Source organism: Geotrypetes seraphini, chromosome 17 (genome assembly GCF_902459505.1).
Source record: "Geotrypetes seraphini chromosome 17, aGeoSer1.1, whole genome shotgun sequence".
NCBI lineage: Eukaryota > Metazoa > Chordata > Amphibia > Gymnophiona > Dermophiidae > Geotrypetes > Geotrypetes seraphini.
Window position 1 is genome coordinate 25,615,929 of NC_047100.1, and position 14,811 is coordinate 25,630,739.

Below are 14,811 nucleotides of genomic sequence, written 5' to 3' on the forward strand. Positions count from 1 at the left end.
CGGGCAGGTCCGATGGATTCACAAACTGGCAATATTCAAATGGGGGCGATCAGAGGAACGCCCCCATCTGCCGACACGGATCGCTAATGTGCGATCCTGATGCATGCAGCTAAGACCCATCTGAACTGCGACTTTTTAAAAAACTTTTACTTTACTTTTTGTAGCCCAGCAAGCCCGAGGTTTTAACCCGTTTTAAACCCGCGGGTTAAAACCATGGGCTTGCAGTGCGGGGAAGGGCAGGAGAGATTTGGGGTGGCAGGCAGGAGAAATTCGGGAAAGAGCAGGGCGGTGATTCGGGGAAGCAGGCAGGAGAGATTCGGGGCAGAGCAGGCATGAGAGATTTGGGGAAGAGCAGGGCGGTGATTCAGGAGAGAGAAGGGCGGCGATTCAGGACGGCAGGCAGGAGAGATTCGGGGCAGCAGAGAGCAGGGTGGCAATGAAGCTGGAGAGTCGGAAAGGACGTTTGGGTTGATCGGTTAGCCCAGTCAGATCACAAAATTTGTTTTGTGAATCGCGTCCCTGCCTACTTTGCATGCCGTTCCCCTCATTTGCATGTGCAGATTGGAATCAGATCGGCAGAGAAGTAAATGAATCGAGCAGGAGTAAAATTGGGTAACAAACCGATCGGTACATGATCAGTTTGCTTAGTGAATCTAGCCCTTGGTCCAGAGAGTTTCCAGTTTTTTCGTAAGCTAATTTTCCTACGATACGTAAGAATTGGAAACTCTCTGGACCAAATGTATAGCCCTCAATAGAGACTACGTTGATTAATTTGCTTTTTTTTACCAAAGTTTTCAAACCACCCTTGTATAAGCCTACAGACCATGTTTTAGCATTTAATAACATTAGATTGTAAGCCATTCAGGATTAGGGAAATACCCAGTGGCGTAGAAAGGAAGAGGTGAGGGGGGCGATCCACCCTTACTACACCACTGGAAACACGTACTGCAATGAATATGAGCTCACTTTGTGCTACCACTGAAAAAGGGGTGAGCTAAATCCAAATAAATGTATGAAAGATGTGCAAATGCACAGTAACCAGGACTGAAGCCTTACTGGTCACCCATTTCAAACCTGTGCAGGACATATGGGATAGATTCACTAAGCAAACCGATCATGTACCAATCGATTTGTGACCCCTTTGTGACCTGATTTTCCTCTGACCTGATTCACTAACCTCTGTCCTGATCATCCTCCGATCCACGCTTGCAAATGAGGGGGAACGGCATTCAAATGTAGACAGGCAGCGATTCAGTAAAAAAAATGAGGGACACCGACTGGGCTGGCCAATCCAAAAATAAGCGACTGCTGAGGACCAGTCGCGCAGGTCCTTTTCGACTTCCCTGCCTTCTGCCGCCCTGCCCCGACTCTCCTGCCCTTCCCCTTAGTGCAAGCCTGTGGGTTTAAAGCGGGTTAAAACCATGGGCTCGAAAATGAAATAAAAAAATAAAAAATTGCTGCTTTTGTAAGCATGCGCAGACCATCTACAAAGAAAATGATCTGCGCATGCTTCAGGATCGCTCACTAGCAATCCGTGTGGTCGGAGGGGGGCATTCCTCCGATCGCCCCATTTAAATACTGACCCATTGTGGATCAGTCGGCCTGCCCGCGGATCGGGCACGATCGACAGGTTAGTGAGTGTAGCCCTTAGTGACGCTCTACTGTGGGAAAACTTCAGAATCCAAGATTTTTCACTGAGCACAAGGTATGACAGTTTTCATCCCTCCAGACACAAAGCAACCAATGTCTCTGTTTCTATAAATACTGTGCAAGACATATTTGGGCCTACCAACGGGCTTGACTTCTTCCAGTTCAAGCAATTACAGCTAATTTACCTGTTGTGTTTGCACAGATTCCCCGTCTACAGCGACGCTTGAATTATTTAAAGGGTATTGAGAGCAGCCCATGTGCTTTTAAATGCACTCCAAAAGGCTGCATACAAATCACCGAGCTCACACAAATTATATGGTCTCTGCAAAAGAGGGAGCCTATATTCTTCTTGGCTTTTGGAGGCGCCGACAAAGGAGCAGGATTCGTAGGCTGGCAGAATATTTTTCTTTGGGGAAAGTATTATTAAAGCTTTCACCTACGTGTTCAAGCAGATGGGGGTGTGAAACAACCACATTCATTTCAAGTGCTTAATTTTAAATGTCCTCATGGGGTCTGGCCTTTGGCAACTTGACTAAAATGGTGTGTTTGGAGCTGAACAGAGATGGGGGGCGGGGAGGGGTTATAAACAAAGAATCTTCAAACCCCCCCTTGCTGTTGCCTCCAGGGAGGTGATCCCTGTCTTTTTTTGTCTTGGCTCCAGTATGAATAGCTCAGACAACTAATTAACAGTAGATTTGAATAATTAGCATCTGTGAAATCAGAAAGCGTTGCCTCGAAAGCATGAGGCAAAGAGCTCCATGCTGAATTATTCACTTTTGTATGTTCTAGAGCTATTTGGAAAATGGTAATAGAGTGTGTCAGGTAAAAATGATGATTTACTGCTGGACTGTAGCGTAGGCTGGGAGATATAAGGGAATATATATCACCAGAAGGCATTTCCAGAGCAATTACACCATATTTATAGTGCCATTATATAAAATCTTAAGCCAGTTAATTTGCCATCAATCACACACAAGGCCACAGCAAAACATTGAAATGCTCTGCCTGTAGGTTTGAGATTTTGGGGTCTTTTTACTAAGGTGCACTAGCCGTTTTAGCATATCTGGGTTTAAAAAAGGATTGTACAAGATCCTTGAGGAAATGTCTATAGTCTGATACTGAGACAGAAATGGGAGAAGTCTCCGTTTGCCCTCGGATCAGTAGCATGGAATGTTGCTACTATTTGGGTTTCTGCCAGGTATTTGGGACCCGGATTGGCCACTGTTGGAAAGAGGATATCCAGCTAGATCAGCGGTCTCAAACACGTGGCCCGCAATCTGTCCTCGCCTAAAGCAGGGGTCCCCAATCTGCTTCCCTTCCCACTGCCCTCCCACAAGCCACCGCAATCGGGGAACAGGCCAGCGCCCGAGGTCTTAACTCTCCCTGCTTATCTTCCCCAGCGAGGGGCCGACCAATTCTCGCCACCCGACGTCAATTCTAACGTCGGGGAGGAAGTTCCGTGCCAGCCAATTGCTGTCTGGCTGGCCCTCCAAGTACCTACAAATCCAAAATGTGGCCCCACTAAGGGTTTGAGTTTGAGACCACTGAGCTAGATGGACTGTTTGTCTGACCCAGTAGGGATATTCTTATGTTTCAACCAAAGCTGACTCAAGTCTTTAGTGCCCTGGATTCACGACGCCATACATAAAATAGAAATCGAATATTTTAAACATACATCCAAGAAGCAAGCAAGCCGTAATAAATTCCGCACCCCTCACCAGGACACCCACCTGACCCAATTTCATTTTCAGGATATCAAAAGATCCTCTAGAATGGAAAAGGGGAAATCTATCCAGATTTACATTGGTTCATTGGTGTAGAAAACGGAGGAAAGTCCCTCTCAGTTGAGGGCGATCGTCTTCTGCCATTGTCCCACCTGGTGACCCAATAATGACTGATGAGGCCCATCTAGATTCATTGGACAATTCTTCTTCTAAATAGTTATTACTATTATTACTAATTATTAGTTAGTCATGCCATGGTTAACTACCTACTGTCAGTGTCAAACAACAGAATAGGCCTAAAAACATTTCTGTTTCAAGACGCTTTCAATATTTAGGGTTCCTTTTACAAAGGTGCTCTAGCGTTTTTAGCGCACGCATCGGATTAGCACGCGCTACCTAAAAAACTACTGCCTGCTCAAAAGGAGGCGGTAGCGGCTAGCGCGCGTGGCATTTACGCGCGCTATTCCGCATGTTAAGGCCCTAACGCACCTTTGTAAAAGGAGCCCCATGTATCAGAGGACTGTGGACTTGAGGTAGAGCCAAAGGATTGTGGCAAGAGCTCTTAAAAAATTGCAGACTATCCAAAAGACTGCCTTTAGGGTGTTAACGAATGCTTGTAGATACGACCACGTCACTCCGCTCCTGAAAGATTTTCATTGGATTCTGACAAAATGAAGATTATGGACAGAGCAACCAGACTATTTAGCTAATCTTTTGATCCCATGTAGACCAGCTAGAAATTTACGTTCCACTAATGGTCACCAATTATCCTTACCTTCAGTCCACTTAGTGAGATTAACCTCTGCACGTAAATTCTGCCTTTTTTGCTTCTGTACCTTATCTATGGAATTCATTGCCATTAGAATTACGGAGCGAACTCTCATATATTAAATTTAGAAGTCTGTTTAAATCTTATCTTTTCGGATTGGCGTACTCTTGATTGCTTTTTCAATCAGGGGATATTTAGGGCTCCTTTTACTAAGCTATTCTTATGTTCTTATGCTACAATGCCGCATGCGTTAGACGCTAACGCCTCCATAGAGCTGGCATTAGTTTTTCCGTGTAGCATGGGGATTAGCGCGCGCTAAAAACGCTACCGCAGCTTAGTAAAAGGAGCCCTTAGTGTCATAGTGATACAAACGTTGGGGGAGAGATTTGCAGATGCTGCTTTTATAATTGTGTTTTAACCCCCCTCTTTTACTAAGGTGCGCTATGCTTTTTAGTATGGGGGTAAATATTAGCACGCGCTACACACGTGCTAAACGCTAATGCGTGCATGTTATCCTATGGATGCATTAGCGGTTAGCGCACGCGTTGATTTAGCGTGCGCTAAATGTGCGTTAAAACACCTAGCGTACCTTAATAAAAGAGGGCCGACGTTTTATAATCTTTTTTTTCTATTTTAATTAGAATTCACTTTGTAATTTATTATTTTCTTTGTATTTTTACTTTCCTATTGATTATGGAGCTTTGTCCTTTTTTCGTTTAGTACTATGGAAACCACTAGCATGATGTATCGCATAGTGGTCTATAAATACTAATAAACATAAACTACTAAGTAGTAGATTTAAAACAAACCCGGAGAAAATATTTCTTCACACAACGTGTAATTAAACTCTGGAATTTGTTGCCCGGAGAATGTGGTGAGATCAGTTGGCTTAGCGGAGTTTAAAAAAGGTTTGGATACTTTCCTAAAAGAGAAGTCCATAAGCATTATTGAGATGGTCTTGGGGAAATCCACTGCTTATTCCTAGGATAAGCAGCATAAAATCTGTTTTACTCCTTGGGATCTAGCTAAGTACTTGGGACCTGGGTTGGCCACTGTGGGGAAACAGGATACTGGGCTTGATGGACCTTTGGTATGTCTCAATGTGGCAGCTGTTATGTATAGGACAATCGAGCCATTGTGACATCACTGATGAGGCTGGCTCTTAGGCATTGGTGGAATGAGGCATTATGACATCACAATCTCAGCTCTGGAATGTTGCTACTTGTGAGCTGAATTGGCCTCTATTGGGAGCTGGACTTGATGGACCTTTGGTCTTTCCCAGTACAGCAATTCTTATGTTTCTATGTGAGCCAAGTACAGGACAATCAAGTCATTGTGACATCACTGATGAGGCTGGCTCTTAGGCATTGGTGGAATGAGGCATTATGACATCACAATATCAGCTCTGGAATGTTGCTGCTCTCTGGGTTTCTGCCTGGTACTTGGGACCTGGGTTAGCTACTGTTGGAAACAAGATGCCGGGCTTGATGGACCTTCGGTCTGTCCCAATATGGCAATTCTTTTGTTCTTATGTGAGCCAAGTATAGGACAATCAAGCCATTGTGACATCACTAATGAGTCTGGCTCTTAGGCATTGGTGGAATGAGGCATCATGACATCACAATCTCAGCTCTGGAATGTTGCTGCTAATTGGGGTTTCTGCCAGGCACTTGGGACCTGGGTTGGCCACTGTAGTAAGGTAAGGGGAAAGAAATTCTAGTGAATTCTACTATTTTGCCATAGCAATATCGTCTTTTCTCTGTTTTCTTCAAGACCAATTTTCAGGACTTTTCAACTTCCATGAAACTCTTAGGAGCTGGCTTAATCCATCTATTTGTCCATTCCGAAGAACGATAACTGCCATGAAGATACTGTATACTGACCAGATCAGAACTTGGGAGGGAAGGTGTAGCATGAGCCTGACATGTACCCTATTGAAAGGATCTCGATCACAGAATGGTGAAGTCATCTTTGGTACAGCCAAATTTGTAGAGCAGTGAAAAATTCATGCATATGCATGCATGCGGCATCCTGCCTTGTTAATTAAAATTAGAGTTTATTCTTTTCAAACGGAGCAATCCATCTGTATCCATTCTCATTTAAATCACTGACTCTAAGTGCTGGATGTTATGCTTCCAGCTGTTCTATCAAAAAATGTTTACCAGTTAAACAGAAGTCAATATCCTTGTTGATTGTTAAAAGAAGTTTATGCAAGATGAATGTTAACTGTGATTTCCTTTTCTTTTGCAATTTTAGACTCAGAATAGGAGCTGAAATTATACACTGTCCCACGTTAAAATAGAAATCTACCTCCAGAGATGTAGATTTTAGCTGATTGGAAAACCAGATTGTGCACAAGCTACAATTTGTCTATAAAGAGACATCATTTACATCTGTAATTGTAGCTTAGGCATCTTGAGTCAATTACTTTACAGGGCTTAGAGGTAGTTCTTTCTGGTAGAAAGATACCCCTTCCCAAATGTTTTCTATTATGCACCCAAATCCAATTAGTTCATCAACTTGAAAAAACCATTGTCATGGCTAGTGAATGGTACGAATACAGGGGTGTCCCAAAAGTCACTACACACTTTTTTTTCCTATTTCGTTCCAGGTATCATTCACGGAGACTTGAGGCCATCAGCAAAAGAATAAGCCCCGTAACCTATCACAGTTTGAGGAAAGAATACCACGGCCTGCAGCGAGGTCAGGGAAGAGATGCTGCAAAACGTCGGAGAGGCTTGCGTCTGAAGGTGGTTGAAAGTTATCGAAAATGGAGGTGCTTATGTGGAGGGATACAACTAGTCTTCAAGGCGTTGGAACGTGATGGCAAGCCTAGCAAGTAAAACTGCAACAACTTTTTTATTGATGCTAAGAATATGAATAAACTCAGGACCTGTTTTACAAAGCTGCGTGGCAACAGCCCCAAAGCCCAGTGTAGTTACTTTTAGGACCACCCTGTAGATCTGGGGGTAAAAAGTCTAATTAAAGAAAAGGACCTTTATTGAACAAGACCAAGGTTTGTCAACTCATCCTCTACAAAGTTAATAATGGAGGAACAGAGGAGTAACCTAATAGTGCAATGGGCTAAGAACCCAGGGACCTGGTTCAGTCCCTGCTCTGGGTCCTTGTGAGCCTGGGTAAGTCACTTAACTCAGTCTGCCTGCATCAGGGATACAAAATCTGTGTTGGAAGCCACCAATACTTGAGAAACTAGGGTTTCTGTCCTGCAACTGAGCAGATGAATCCTTCAAAGCTCCTTTTGTCCTCATAAGATTTTAAATTCGCAATGCTAGAACACGAGCAGATGTTGGACCCTTGATGCAAGCAGACATGATGAAACATGGCCTGTGTTGGGTCCTTTTGGATGTAATGTACATGATTCGGTTTAAATAAGAAGTGGTTTGTACTGATTCTACCATAAGATCATGTTGTTTGGCCATCTCCATTCTCAATTCAGTTGATTCTGTACGAGTTCTTTTGTTTTTGTGTAAGTCACTTAACTCTCTATTCCCCCAGGTACAAAACTTAGATGATGGGTCCTTTAGGGACAGAGAAAGTATGTAATACATGTAAACTACTTTGGCCATGACCAGAGACTTTCCCATTCTATGGGAAAAAAAGAGACCAACTGATTTTTTCCACAAAAATTCAAATTGGTGACCAACGGACTGCCCTGTTCCCAATCAGGTCAGTGGACCCACTATTTACAAAGCCAAACTGCAGACCTCACAGCATACCTGGAAGAAAGCCACAGCATGGTGGCTGAAACGTCGGTTTCGAACTGACAGGATACAGTGAGACCCGGAAACCTGCGACAAGTACTTTGGCCATACCACAGAAAGGAGGTAGGAATCAAGATATGATTGAAGTCTACAAAATCCAGAGCGGAGTAGAAGGGGGTACAAGTGGATCGATTTTTCACTCCGTCAAAAATTACAAAGACTAGGGGGACACTCGATGAAGTTACAGGGAAATACTTTTAAAACCAATAGGAGGAATTTCTTTTTCACTCAGAGAATAGTTAAGCTCTGGAACGCATTGCCAGAAGTTGTGGTAAGAGTGGACAGCGTAGCTGGTTTTAAGAAAGGTTTGGACAAGTTCCTGGAGGAAAAGTCTATAGTCTATTATTGAGAAAGACATGGGGGAAGCCACTGCTCGCCCTGGATCAGTAGTATGGAATATTGGTACTTCTTGGCCAGGTACTAGTGATCTGGATTGACCACCGTGAGAACGGGCTACTGGGCTTGATGGACCATTTGTCTGACCCAGTAAGGCTATTCTTAAGTAAAAGAAAAAAAAGGAAATCAAGTGCAAATAAAGAAGTAAATAAGAAAACAGGTAAATAAATGGGATGGGGTGGGGCAGGCAGGGCCAGGTAGTCCAGTGTACTTGTGTGCCTAGGGGCCCTCGAAGAATTAATCCTACCCTAGCCAAGATGGCAGTATCCAGATAAATGTAAGGTGGTTTGCCTTTCGAAAATAGGCATTTTCTTACTGCCTACTTTGGACGTCTAGTGCCATATGGCCAAATCGGGCTTAGACGTATGTTTTGAAAATGCCCCTCCCTTGGATGTATTTTGTACACCAGCTAGGAACCCAAGATAGAACGATATATATGCTGTGTAATAACTAATTAACTAAAATGCACATAGCCAACAAACAATAGAAGACAGACACCAAACATTGAGATTCAGAACCTCTTTTCTGTACACTTTCACAGCATAGTTCAAGAATTGCTAGTCTACAAGTGACACCTTGTGACAGAACTTGGTAGTTTCCTTGTGTGCTTAGATGGTGCTTGGTGTTGCTGGGTTCTAAGTTTATATTTCAATATTGTACATACAACATTCTTAAAAGAAATGTATTTTGAAATGCTGAAAGCAAAATAAGCTATTGATGCGGTTAGCAATAATTTTTTTCAGCTCTTCCAGGCCTGACTTTTATGTTACCATGGTTGTGCTTTGTGGTTCAGGCTTTACTAATCTACTTTATCCCACAAAATGATGTCTTCTGCTTGCTCTTGATTTCACTTCACTGAAATGAAGCATTGCCCCCCTCACGCTTATCTTTCTCTTCCAGTTCAGCCAACGCAGCCCCCTTCTCTCCAAAGAGTATGAATAATTCAAGGAAAGAGACCCTAGGACTAAATTATTCTTTTGGACAATTAATCTTAATCCTGTTGGCTCAAAAGTCCTCTTCCTTCCCTGACTGGAGCTGAGTCCAGACTTCAGAACCGAGGCAAGTTGAAGGGATCACATTTCTGGCATGGAAGAGGAGCCGAGCAGTTCAAGCCAGGAACTCGACTCAAACATTGAAACATGAGGGCAGATGAAGGCCAAATGGTCCATCCATTCTCTCCTCCTCTCCTTAATGGCTAAGGCTCTTTACACCTGCATTGTGATGTCATAGAGCTTTATGGTTATAGAAACATGGAAACATGATTTATTTTATTTTTTTCAATTTTCTATACCGTTCTCCCAGGAGAGCTCAGAACGGTTTACATGAGTTTATTCAGGTACTCAAGCATTTTTCCTGTCTGTCTAGGCGGGCTCACAATCTATCTAATGTACCTTAGGCAATGGGGGGATTAAGTGACTTGCCCAGGGTCACAAGGAGCAGCGTGGGTTTGAACCCACAACCCCAGGGTGCTGAGGCTGTAGCTTTAACCACTGCGCCACACTCTTCCCAACTGGAAAATCTGGCAACCCTACCTGCAGGAAAAGGAACACTAGATACTTTTCAGCTTTGTTTTAACCTGAGAAAGAGACTGTCAGCGCCTGAAAACTAGTCAAGAAATATAGTCCAATAAATAGTACCACCTTATAGTTTTTAATTTGCTTTTCTTTCCAAACACTGAAACGGAGAAATTTTAATTTGCTTTTCTTTCCAAACACTGAAACGGAAACACTGAAACGGAGAAAAGATTATTTCCCTCGAACAAACGTTAATAACATATTATTTTCTTTGCCCATCCTAAAATCAATTTCTTATTAGTTCTCTGAAAGCTTTATCTGTGTTTTATATGAGAGAACCTGAGGGCTCAGAAAAGTGATTAATAGAAGAGGAAAGTTTTCTGTGGCATCTATAGGCTCGCTTCTTAATTCCCAGCTCAGTACTGGAACCTTGCAGAAAATTATTATGAAGAATCATATGAGAGTTGATTCATAAGTCATGGCAAATATATATTTTTTTCTCTCAAAAACGCACCAACACTGGAAATCTAATATACGAGTATGTTTGAAAGTGTGTGACATGTACTTCTTAATGTTTTCACTAGATAAGAGATGAGTGCAGTGGTCTCTGGTAGGGAAGAAGCAACAAATATGACTTTTGAAATCACTGTTTTATTTTGGCTTACAGTGTACAACACGAACAACAAAGTACAAATACAAACTGTTTAACATCCTTCAAAGTAGTCTCTCAGGTCATCTTGTGTGTCATCCAGTTCATGAGGGACACACTATGAATGAACAGTATTACAAGTCCTTGTGCTTGTAGCAGATTTCCGGTCTCGCCGCATCTTGGCAGGTAGAAACTGACATTTCCGCCACCATGCTGTGGCTTTCTTCAGGGTATACTGGGAGGGGTGCAGTTTGTCTTTGTAAATAATGGGTTCATTGACCTGACTGGGAATAGGGCAGTCCACCAATTTGAATTTTGGCGGGAAAGTCAGTTGGTCAGAAATTTGAATTTTGGTGGGAAAGCCAGTTGGTCTCTTCCATAGAATGGAAAAGTCTTTGGTGGGTTTAAAGATGTTTTCTCCGTGAAGCTGGTTTATATATTCTCTCAGGGTTTCTGCAGCTGGCATTGTGCTTGTAGCAGGTTTCCGGTCTCGCCGCGTCTTAGCAGGTAGAAACTGACATTTCCGCCACCATGCTGTGGCTTTCTTCAGGGTAGGCTGTGAGGTCTGCAGTTTGCCTTTGTAAATAGTGGGTTCACTGACCTGACTGGGGACAGGGCAGTCCACCAATTTGAATTTTGGTGGGAAAGTCGATCTCTTTTTCCATAGAATGGAAAAGTCTCTGGTGAGTTTAAAGATGTTTTCTCCGTGAAGCTGGTTTATATATTCTCTCAGGGTTTCCGCAGCTGGCATTGTGCTTGTTGCAGGTTTCCGGATCTTACTGCGTCTTGTCAGGTAGAAACTGATGTTTCAGCCATCATGCTGTAGCTTTCTTCAGGGTATGTTGTGAGGTCTGACCGTTATTCACTATTCACTGAAGAAAGCCACAGCATGATGGTTGAAACGTCGGTTTCTACCTGACTAGACGCAGCATTTATGTCTTGATATGCTGGGAAGATTTTGTGAACTATGAATATTTGAATAGTCCCAGATGAAGTTTAGCCAAATAGTGGGCAGAGTACCATAAGGAAACAAATCATATTGTAATTTCAGGGAGGTCCGTGTGCATTGGGATGCCATGGAGCATGTTTAAGATTGCCCTGCTTATTTAAAACTGTCCTGTCACAAGGCACCCCCTCCCCATAAGAAACCTCAGTATAGTAGCAGAAGTTAGCTGGCATTCACATCAGTAAGAAACCAGGGAGGGATTACTCTGGTAAATAACTACAACACTGAACAGAGATCACCATGTGTGATATTTTGTTTAGTGGTGATCCATATTATAAGTGTATAAAAAAATCCTGCACCAAAGAAGTAAACGGGAAAACAGGAAAGGTTCACGTATCTCTTTATTTATATTAACAAGCCTAATTTGACATGATTTATTTTGTATTTACTATACCACTAAATTGACAGCACAGAACTAAGCAGTTTTGCAGACTAAGTACAGGAAGAAAGGAACTCCAAATAATTTAATAGGAAAGACGCAGGGCAGGAGTCCTCAAATCCAGTCCCTGAGGTCCACAAGTCAGCCTGGTTTCCAGAATGTCCATGATAAATATGTATAAGATCTATTTGCATTCATTGCTTCCATTGTATGCAAATAGATCTCATACATATTCATTGTGAAAATCCTGAGAACCAGCCTGGGTCGTGGATTTCGAAGACTGGATTTGAGGACCCCCCTCTCATCAGGGTAATGCCATGGGCCAAATGCATTTTTCCACTAATCCCAAAAATGAATGCACGATTGCAGCTAAGAACATAAGAACATAAGCAATGCCTCCACTGGGTCAGACCTGAGGTCCATCGTGCCCAGCAGTCCGCTCACGCGGCGGCCCAACAGGTTCAGGACCTGTGCAGTAATCTTCTATCTATACCCCTCTATCTCCTTTTCCAGCAGGAAATTGTCCAATCCTTTCTTGAACCCCAGTACCGTACTCTGCCCTATTACGTCCTCTGGAAGCGCATTCCAGGTGTCCACCACACGTTGGGTAAAGAAGAACTTCCTAGCATTTGTTTTGAATCTGTCCCCTTTCAACTTTTCCGAATGCCCTCTTGTTCTTTTATTTTTTTGAAAGTTTGAAGAATCTGTCCCTCTCTACTCTCTCTATGCCCTTCATGATCTTGTAAGTCTCTATCATATCCCCTCTAAGTCTCCTCTTCTCCAAGGAAAAGAGACCCAGTTTCTCCAATCTCTCAGCATATGAAAGGTTTTCCATCCCTTTTATCAGACGTGTCGCTCTCCTCTGAACACTCTCGAGTAGCGCCATATCCCTCTTAAGGTACGGCAACCAGTACTGGACGCAGTACTCCAGTACGCAATACCTTTTCTAGTGCCAGGTGAGGTCGCACCATGGAGCGATACAGAGGCACTACAGCTAAACCAAAAATGCAGAAAACCTTAAGTGACTCGCATGCTTCAAGGTTTATGAGTCAGCAAACAAGATACCCTGAAATGCAGAGTGCTGAATTCACTGCAGACAAATGAGCGTCGAAATGGAATTGCATGGTAGGTTGATTGGTGCATGTTAAAAAGTACTCGTGCCTTTCAAAGAAAATTGTGAAATGTAATGAAGAATGTCCAAAAATCAGGAGAAATGCAAAACAGAGAAAAACAAACCAAAAATGTTTGCCCTGTTCACATCCCTAGAATGGTCTTGGATATTCACTTTAGTAGCTGGGGGCAGGTGGGTGGCCTTACAGCAGCGGAGCTTGCCACTCATGAGATGTCAGTTTTTATCTACTAATTTACTTTCTGTTGGAAAAGCAGACGTCTTAAATTTTTAGACACAGAAAAATTGCAGAAGGTTGATGACTAGAGGTCAAGAATCATTCAACTAACGGGTGAATCAAGCTACATAACAGTCATTCTGCATCTTCAATTGTAACAATTGGCAAGTTCCAGTGTTTTCAGTTCTTCAGTCTCAAATATTTTTGCATGTGCATCACTTCTCTCCTTTATTTTTAGATGAGCATCACTTACCTAATTAAGAACATCTATCTGGTTTAAAAATAAGTCTGGTCTGCAGCAAGATTTAGCCACTTTTCCAAATTATTGAGGGCACTACGTAAAGCCAATGGAAGTTACCTCTCCCTGGACACGGTCAAGTAGATTCCTCGATATTAAGGGTGCTCAAGTACCCACAGCACTCACAGAGCTGGCTCCTGTGGTAATGAATTTGGTCTATTAAACTGGATACTTTGAAAGTACAATGGTTGCCATGCTAACCATATAAGAATTGCCGCTGCTGGGTCAGACCAGTGGTCCATCCTGCCCAGCAGACCACTCATGTGGTGGCCCCCAGGTCAAAGACCAGTGCTCTAAATGAGTCCAGCCTCACCTGTGTACATTCCAGTTTAGCAGGAACTTGTCCAACTTTGTCTTGAAATGCTGGAGGGTGTTTTCCCCTATGGCAGACTCTGGAAGAGCTTTCCAGTTTTCCACCACTCTCTGGGTGAAGAAGAACTTCCTTACGTTTGTACGGAATCTATCCCTTTTCAACTTTAGAGAGTGCCCTCTCGTTCTCTCTACCTTGGAGAGGGTGAACAACCTGTCCTTATCTACTAAGTCTATTCCCTTCAGTATTTTGAATGTTTCTATCATGTCCCTTCTCAGTATCCTCTTTTCAAGAGAGAAGAGGCCCAGTTTCTCTAGCCTCTTATTGCACGGCAACTCCTCCAGTCTCTTAACCATTTTAGTCGCTCTTCTCTGGACCCTTTCGAGTAGTACCGTGTCCTTCTTCGTGTACGGCGACCAGTGCTGGACGCAGTACTCCAAGTGAGGGCGCTCCATGGCCCGGTACAGCGGAATGATAACCCTCTCCGATCTGTTCGTGATCCCCTTTTTTATCATTCCTAGCATTTTTTTCTGAGTTTCCACAGCTGGCATTGCTCTGTGTGAGAGGGAGGGGGGGAAGCGGCACAGGAGTGAAGGGTTGGTGGAGAGGAGGGCGCAGGGGGCACCGCTGCCCCAGGTGACTGCTACCTTCGCTACACCCCTGTTCACTAGCACTTACTGCAACTTCATTAAAGGACCTCCTTAGCAGTTAGGCTTTGATTTGCCATTTGAATCAACGTTCTGACTGGAAATTGTAGAACAGACTTGAATGACAGACAACGAAGGGGTTGATAGTGGCTGTTTTGTCTGAAATGAGCAGTCTCTGACATTTGGATTTTAACTTTGCAATGCCCTTGTAATTCTGAAACGTGCATCGCGCACTGCTGTTTGGGTTGTTTCGTTTCCTGTTTCATAGTGCACATGCATTCTCTGTCATCTTCAACTGCTGGGTGTGCGATTTGGTTCAGTCACTGGCAGAGAAGTCAAAG

At 43.3% G+C, this 14,811-nt stretch overlaps 1 protein-coding gene across 5 annotated transcripts in view; it reads right to left on the reverse strand.

The window, feature by feature from the left end:
• The window catches only part of FRMD4B (FERM domain containing 4B), a 451,582-nt gene that overhangs the window by 235,785 nt on the left and 200,986 nt on the right, over window positions 1–14,811 (reverse strand). The window lies entirely within an intron of this gene.